Below are 9,110 nucleotides of genomic sequence, written 5' to 3' on the forward strand. Positions count from 1 at the left end.
TGTAGTCCCTGATACCTGCAAATAAAAGCGCCTCTGATGGACGATGCAATGACCCAGTGAAGAATTACGATGTCCTTTCTTGGAAAAAAAACCCCCAATTTGAATCAAGTGCACATGGTGACAGGTCTGTGGGTATCAATAATTCAGAACTGGTGCATGGCCACTCTGAGTGCTGTCCAACAGCACCTGGGATGGGATTATATCAGTAAAGGCTTCCCTTGACTTCAGGGGTATTTGGATTAAGATTTAGGACTACATTAACTCTTTTGGTAATTGATATGTTTAATGGAAAATAAAATAAAATAAAATAAAATAATGTTTCTTTATAAAACCATTCTAGTTTGTAGACAAAATGAGGAAATATTCCACATCTGCAGAGGGTCTGGCTCTAGGAAGTTTCCAGCCTGATTACTGCTGCTGTGAGGGTAGAATGTTCTTGAACAAGTTGTGATGATGAATCCAAAATCATTCTCTGAGGATTCTGGAGGCTCTTAACTTACTAATTTAATAAGAAAGATGATCAGGTGCCCTTTCATTAGAGGAGTGTTTGGACTCCACACTAAGCAAACTCTTCATTGGAGCAAACTGCTCATCCTAACTTCATAAAGAGAATGAAAGAGATTGTAGAATCTCAGCTGAGGTGGTGAGCTGGAGCTGCTCCTGGCCCAGGAGGGAGCACATCCCCACTGTGTGTCAGTGCCCTGCTGCTGCTGCGTTTGCTCTCTGACATTCACAGAATACCACGGCTTGTCAGGACGTGCCCAAGGCAGGAATGAAGGAAGGGGAAATCTTTTCCAGATCAAGATAATCCTCACAAATTTCAGGGGCAGAATTCTTGAAAACCAAGTGCTGGGGCAAAATGATAGCCTAATCATTTTCTGGAAATTTAAATCAGAGGAGAGAATCTGCCTGCAAAGTACAACATGCAATGTTTTGAACAATGTGTGTTAAGCACTCTCCTAACCTGTACATCCAGGCAGACGAATGGGGCATCTGTAAAAGCAGACAGAAATTCAAAATTACTCCAGATTGGTACTGAGCAGCAGTTTTTAAAGGAAGTTTAGTGGGTTCTGTAAGGCAGGTCATTCTGGATGCTGTTTGCAGAGCACAGGTATCCCAATTTAACTTTACTGTGTCACTACATGGCTCTTTAAATGATACTCTTGACAAAGCAGCCAAATAGAGAATGGTGCCCAAAGAGTGTGGGCTGTGCAGTGTGGCACTTACAGCTCAGTGTCAGGACAGCCAAAATTCCTCCTGGTAATTCCTTCCTGCTGCCCTTCATGTCCTCTGAGGGTATAAGCCATAGAGCTTCACATTTTAAGGCTGGTGTTAAACCAAAGAATGAGCATATTTTTTGTGAGGTCTCATTGCTTTGTACTAAATGATCTAAATCAATAAGCTTGATGTCTCAGACAGGTATTGTGCCCAGGGCATCCTTCTTGATCATCTTAGGGCTTGTTAAAGGAGTAGTTTCTCAAACGTAACACATTTTACTGAATGAAAGAAAACAAATGGTCCCCATCAGACAGCTCCTGGGCTGGACATCAGTGCCATTGCTCCTGTTCTCTCCTCTGGGGAGACTTTTGTACATCTTGTGTCAATGCAATTGGCTCTGTGACAGTGCAGCCACCTTAACCCTTTGCAGCAGGTTCACTTTCAGTTCAACAGGGTAATGGATCAGCAAGGGTACAGCAGGCAGGTGGGAACAGTCTGGAATTTGCCTGAAAGGAAAAAGAATTAGAGAAACCTGGGTGGATGTGTTGGACTGTAGCTCCTTTCCTGGAACTTCTTTGTAATATTTGTGGTGGTGATGTATTGGTATCTAGCTGCTGCAGGGTTACCTTTAAACAGAACACCAAAATGGCCCAGGAACTCACTTTCTAACAGCCTGGTTGGGATAATTTATTTTCCTTCAATTGAACATCTCTCCAGGTGTTGGTGGTAAATGTATAGAACATCCTGTTCCTTGATCTGTTTGTGTTTGTGTTTCTTCTTCCAGTTTTCATCTGGAATTAATCCTGTGATACTGGGCTCAGTTTCATGGTCCTTCACTGCATATTCTCTACAGTAAATAGGGAGAATGCCAATCTGGATGCACACCTGGTCATACCTGATACCCAGTGCATAGCTGGAATAGATTCTGGTTACCATTTGCTACTTACCGTGATGTTTGCCAAATGCGTGACCTCTAACAGGGATTTTGTGATGTGGGCTCTTGGGTTCTATTCCCTGAGCAGTCCTGGTTCCCCTTGTGAAGGTGTGCAAGTTGTTTTCCTCCATATGCTTTAATTTTCTTTTTTGTAAATTGGGATCCATCTAAATCTCCTTTATAAAGCTGTTACTCCACAGCTGTCAGCAATAGTCCCATCCAGCAGAATGAAACACTGACTGCCAATTTCTGCCAAACCTCTCCGTGTTGTATTTGTGGGGTAATGCTTTGTCCTTGTACCTTTTGCAATACCGCAGGAGATGAGAGCCAGATTTCACCCTACGTGGGCAAAAACTCCTTGGGCCAGGAAACACTGGGAGTTGATAAACCCAAGGAAATGCTTCGAATTTCCTTATCAGAGGAGTGGCAATGCCTTTGTCTGTCTGAGCAGGGTGGAGCCCTGCTGATGTCGGAGGGAGGACACACAAACTCCGGTGTCGCAGGAAGGATGGCAGATCCGGGCAGGACTCGGGACCGCGTTCTGCGCCTCGCTGCTCCCCTTCAGCGCGGAGCTGACCCCGCTGGTGTGCGAGCATCGCTGCCCTGGCAGGACCGTGCCCCGCCGCCCTGGCAGGACCGTGCCCCATCTCCCTGGCAGGACCGTGCCCGTCTCCCTGGCAGGACCGTGCCCCGTCTCCCTGGCAGGACCGTGCCCCATCGCCCTGGCAGGACCGTGCCCCATCTCCCTGGCAGGACCGTGCCCCATCGCCCTGGCAGGACCGTGCCCCATCTCCCTGGCAGGACCGTGCCCCGTCTCCCTGGCAGGACCGTGCCCCATCGCCCTGGCAGGACCGTGCCCCATCGCCCTGGCAGGACCGTGCCCGTCTCAGCCGGCTCCGAGCATCCCCCGGCCAGGGGCGAACGGGGCACCCGCGCCGAGAGGCAAAGCATTGATTGATGGGCCTGGGAATTAATCCGGGGGTTTGTGCCCGTTTGGGAAACGACTCACATCGTAGCCCTTGTGGATTGTGTATTTAATAGGATGGTAGGAAATGCAGGCAGTGTAAAACAGAGTTTAAGGATACAATAATCAGTAAATGAATGTGTTCTGTAACTCTTCTGTAATCCCTTAAATACCGCATGGATTTACACTTCACAGTTCACATGGCTGCACTGGATCCATAGCTTTGGGCGTTTTGGTGGAGGAATGCTACGATTCGCTGAAAGATGGAACTGGAAAACAACTGATGTCCCCATGCCCCTTCTGAACTCCAGAGATTAAGGAGGATTAGGATTGACCACAAAGGAAACCAGTACCAAGTTCCCAGTGGAACAACACTCACAAAATGGTTTCACTGCCCTGGGCTTTTGTGCAGGTCTTTTGCACCTTGAGGGGAGTTCAAGATCACTTTTATGTAAGCACTGACCAGTCAAGCCTTAACTAACCCCAGAAGAGTAATGCAGAAGTAATAAAAAGTCTTCACTGTCCATCTTTCTGCCTCTCCCACCATGCTGCTGAGGACATTTCCATCTCTCTTGGCTAATCAGTCTTGAATATTGTTGTTTTAAAATACCCTTTTGTTAAGTTTTTATTTTATAAAAAAATAATTATTGGGAATTCTTTTCTGTTTCAATGTCTGTCATGTGTTACTCCAGTAAATAACTTTAAAAAAATCAAATATTGATTTATACGTTTGGCTTCCCTTTGTTCTATACAAGAGCAATGATTTCACTTAGCTATTATGATGGATAAAACTTCAGAGATAATGAAATACATTAAATCCCTAAGGGAAGACTTACTTCAGGTCTGAACTATTCAGACTTAAAAGCATTTGGAAAGTGTTAAACCCACTATCATTTCAATATTGTGACTTAAAACGCCCAGCAGACCCTCACAGAGCAGATGCAGTGCAAGGAACTGTTGTGTGTTAAGGGCATTTTCCTGTATTCTGACAAAACCAGCAGCAGAGCACGACTGTTGTGCATTTTATGCAAGCCTTTAATAAATCCACAGTAGCTGAATAAGAACTTGGATTTGTACACTTGTTTTAAAATGATGTGCAGCTGTGGCCAGGTGCTGAGAGCCTTGTTTGCTCCTAGCATTGGGGCTGCCAGGTCTGGCACTGCTGGGCTAAGACCGGTGAATCCTCTTGATGGGCCTGTTTGTCCCTGCCTTTCTTTTTCCCAGCCATTCCTTTTCCTGGGTAAGAACAGGAAAAATGTTTAACTTTGCCATCCTACTGGATGTATTCCCCATCCCTGGCAGTGTCCAAGGCCAGGCTGGACGGAGCTTGGAGCAGCCTGGGACAGTGGGAGGTGTCCCTGCCCATGGCAGGGGTGGAATGAGAAGAGCTTTCACGTCTCTCACAACCCAAAGCGTTGCAGGATTCTCTGATAACAAGTTAATGCTTCAAGACTTGTTAGATATTCAGGGTTATTAGCAGTGTATCATATTAGCAGTGTGTTTAGCACACGACTGCTGAGGGCATCAGGTATCTCCTGCATCTTCCACATTTGCTCTGGACTGATTTAGGACTTGCTGTTCATATTAATGCAGTTGTCAACTTGTCACCTGAGTTAGTCAGGAGACACTGAGCCAAGGAATCCTAGCTAGGGAACTCTTGGAAGTCATTACCTTTAGTGAATTGAACTATGAATTATTTTTAATGAAAATATGAGATTTTCTGTTTCTTTATATGTAAAAATGTATTTTTCAACTTTAGATGAAAATTTGGACCAAGAGGCAAAGCATGAAATTTCCTGAAAAGGGCAAAAATTCAGACACATAAAATACTAACTTTCCACATGAAAATCGATTATACATGCAAACTGCAATAGAGAAGGTGGGGGTGTATCCACATGTGAGAGGGGCAAGCATCTTCCCTGGGTCAGGATTACTGCCCTGCAGCAGTGCCAGCCCCCGGGGCCCCCTCCAGGGTTGGAGTCTCTGGCAGCAGAGCCACATCCAGCCGTGGATGACTTCCTGCCCAATTTCTGCTGCCTCTGTTGATCCAGCAGCCCTGGGGGACCAAGGGGTGGACGTGGGAAGCCCAGGTTTGGCTCCAGGCTGGGATGGTCACAGGCTGCCATCCCACCTGGTGCTGGCTGGACGTGGCTCTGCGGACAAATTTTGGCCACACATTTCAAGTCAGATGAGCTGAACCCACACATTTCAAGTTCATAATAGCTGGGTTTGCATCTGACCAAATACGGGGAACAGCACATGTGGAGAATGTTATGGTGGTCCTTCAATTTTTTTGGCTAAGGTGAACAGAGAGACTAGATCCCAAAAAAAAAAAAAAAAAAAATTCAAAAAATAAGACTGTCAAAGCTTTTATTTTACTTTTTATTTTACAAGCACAGCAAGTGCCCATGCTGAGGAGATTGGTCCAGGAGGACCCAACCTATTTTATCTCTCTTTTGACAACATATCTTGACAACCACTGGTCTGAGCCAACCATTAACCATTCCAGAGCAGCCCTTCAGCTCCCTGCCTGCTCAGCAGGGTTATGGGACAGCGCCAGCCAGTGCCAGCAGCCAGGGCAATCCTTGCAGACACCGTGTCAGCAGCCCAGCCAGCAGGGAAGGCATTAGCATTCTGTAGGCAGAACATGTGAATCAGGAGATTTATTAGCTAGAGAATGAATCCAGTAGATGATAATGTGGGAGACTTGGCATCTCTGTTTTACCTGCTTCATGAATAAAATTCAGTATTTGTATGTTTAATGAAAAAAAGGAACCTCTTAATATTAAAAGGGTTAATCCTTAACTCATTTCTCTTTCACAGACAAGAAATATTTTCTGTAAGTCATAAATAACACATTTTAATAAACTGAGACTTTGATTACTTCATGCAGTCCGACTTGCATTGTAATTTTGCAGAGACTCTTTGACAGCGTTCCAACACCCAGTTTCTGTTGTGCATATTAAAAGTTCTACATATTTCAGACATGTACAGGTCTTCATGGTCTACTAGTGAACAGTGTTATTACTGAAAATAAGTTTGACCTTCTAGAGAAATAATTGACTTTTAACGGAAAGTGATTTTATTTTTAAAAAAAACCTCATTGTTTTCATGATTTACCTTTAATTTATGTTCCCGTACTATACAGTCATTTTTCTCAAACTGCACTAATTTTGTAGTTCAAACAAGGCTTCCATTTCACCCTTGAGCCAGGATCCCTGATTTTTCTTTCAACTGGAAGTGCACAAGCTAAATTTTTGGAATCGGTTCAAGGTCAAATTCAGTTCCTTGGAGTTTTGTCTTGAATGTGAACTTCAACAAGGAATGAGAAAATGTAACTTTTTCTTAGTGACAAATACCAGCCAGTACGTTGGTGGTGGCATTAAAAGAGCAAAAGGGCTCATGCTGGCACATGCTTCAGCACTGGAAGGAGCTTTAACTGTTTGAAAAGGCTGGAAATTAATTCAAGAGGCATCTGGTTTGCCCTTTCTAATTTACTTGAATTGATTATATCCCTACAATGAGAATTTGGTAGAGAACATTTTTAATGTGGTTCCCTCCCTGACCCCCAGAAAAAGGAGTAAGGGATGAATATACTTGTGGGTTCAGCAGGTGCATGTTGAATTGCTTGAAATTCTGAGTTTATTTCCATACTGGGGGAAAAATGTGCCTTATGTGCTTGGAACACTGTTTCTCTAGCTAATTAGGTGTGCAAGAATCACTGGTTATAAACCACTATGTGTAATTAAGTAAGCTGTTGTAGAAGGTTAAAACTGCCCAGTACTGCAAACAAGTCAGGAGTGACTCCAGGTTTGGGGACACCATCTCTTTATTTGTGTGCAATGATGAGGGTCAGAAATCACTGACATCTGGCAGGTGCTCACTCAGAAGTGTCAGAGCTTCCAGTCTGCTCCCTCAGCAAATGTCTGTGGAGCTGAGCCAGTGTCACAGCTGTCCCCAGGAGAGCTTCTGCCAGCATTTCTGGAGAGCTGAAAGGCTTATGGGGCAGCCTTTTCACAAACACAAGAGATTTCATAGAAGAAATACGCTTTCCCTCGCATTAGGGAAGTGTTTCAGCTATTAACTAGCTGAAAATGTGCAAAAAAATTGTAGACAACCATTCACCAAACCTCAGTTTCTGCAGAAAACTGTTTGAGCAGTCCTGAGCAAAAGATGAGACCCTGGGCCACGTTTCAGCTGGATGAGCTCCTTCCAGAAAGCCTGAGTTATTCTCTCTGTTCACAGCCACATATTAAGAACCTTTCCCCATATCTCCAGCATTTCACTGTCTTTTCAATTAATTAGATGACACCAAGAAACTTTGCATTTGTGTGGTTGCGGATTTCTCGTGGCCTGGAGCAGCTTCCCCAGAGATGAGCTGCTCTCCCTCCTGCCGAAAGCACTTCTGTGCTGTGTGCAGAGGCACCAGGACTGACTCCCAGAGCACACCCAGCAGTGGCTGCAGCCGGGGTGAAACAGCAGCTCAGACCTGCTCTGGCACCACGGAGCCACTGCTGGGACAGGGAACTTCTGAAGGGTCCTCCTTAAAGCCATCCATTGCTGCTGAGACTGCAGCCATGCTTTGCTGTCTCTGGAATTCCTTTGTTCAGAGCTGGCTGTTCATCTTTAACCCTGGTTATTTATGGTTTAGCTGATTTTGGCTGAGCTGAGTTCAGGGCTGAGTAATTTTCTAGCGACTTTGTACATGATGAACAGTTTGCTAAACTTGCTACCAATGCCTTTGATCAATGTTCTCTTATAAAACTAATTATTCAAAGCAAAACAGGCTGCTGATGCAGTTCTTAGCTCTCTTTTGAGCTGCCAGGCTGGTGCTGGATGGTGTTTATATTCTAATTGTAAATGATAATGGTATTTATTGCTCCTTCCAGTTGCTTTTACTGAACGATCTGCTGTAACTTGGGGTTTCTATTAACTTACCCAGACATTCACTTTACTCAGAGGTATATATCACTTGTGCAGAGTCAATGGAATAGCTCCTTCACAGCAGCATAAAGGGGTATAGAGGCTGATGAAAATTTCCTAGGAAAAAAATGAAATCGTTCTTACAAGCACATAGAAAAGCAAAAGCATGAGAATCATTTCAGTGTGGCTGCAGGAGTTACAGTAGAGGATTCTTAGAGAAAGGTGCTTGAAGGAAGGATTTAAATGAAAAGTCAGGATTCATCTGAGGCTTCAAGACTGGGGAGGTTGTCTCTAGGATCAGGAGAGAAGACAAGAACAGGACTCTGTAAAAGGCAAGTTACAGAGATACCAGTGGTACCAACAAGCCTTGAGAAACAAAGGTTAGGACAGTAACCATGTACTTTATTTTTCTTTCTCAGCTGTTGGGTAGAAGCTGGTTTTGCACCAAACTTTGTATTTTTATAAAGAGAGCAGTTACTTCTTGTTGAAGTTCCATCCTAAGTTTACAGCCACGGCACAGCACTGCAGCAGGAAGCGTAAGGCACCTCAGACCTGCCTTTGGAGCCTGTGTGCACACAGGAACCCCCAGGAACACTGCCCACAGCGCTGTTAGAGCTGAGACCTTGTGATGCACTTCATTTAAATTTTCATTCTTTTTATGAACTGTTCTCTCCGTTTGTCAGGAAACAAAAACAACAACAACAAAGAAGCCAGAAAATAAAATCTCCAGTAAAGAAATCTTCCTCCCGTTTTCAAGTTCTGCATGACATGGTATTTTTCATTCTTTGCTGGTCATGTGGAAAGAGCTATTCTTCCTTGGGCTTCCTTATTTTGCTGTGTTTAGGGATTATCCTCTTTGAGTAATTTCCTACTCAAGTAAATTTTGGCCATTGTGTGTGTTTTACCTTGGATTATTGTTTGCTGAAGTTGGTGCCCCTATTCATTTCACTGGGGTCAGAAATCCAGCTGTTGAAGATGTACTTCACTGTTTGAACAGAAATACTGCCATTTGACATTTCTAATAGTGTTATCCATGTTTTGACTTAGTTGGAAGAAAAGGCAACTATTATG

The sequence above is a fragment of the Corvus hawaiiensis genome, chromosome 11 (genome assembly GCF_020740725.1).
Source record: "Corvus hawaiiensis isolate bCorHaw1 chromosome 11, bCorHaw1.pri.cur, whole genome shotgun sequence".
Lineage (NCBI taxonomy): Eukaryota > Metazoa > Chordata > Aves > Passeriformes > Corvidae > Corvus > Corvus hawaiiensis.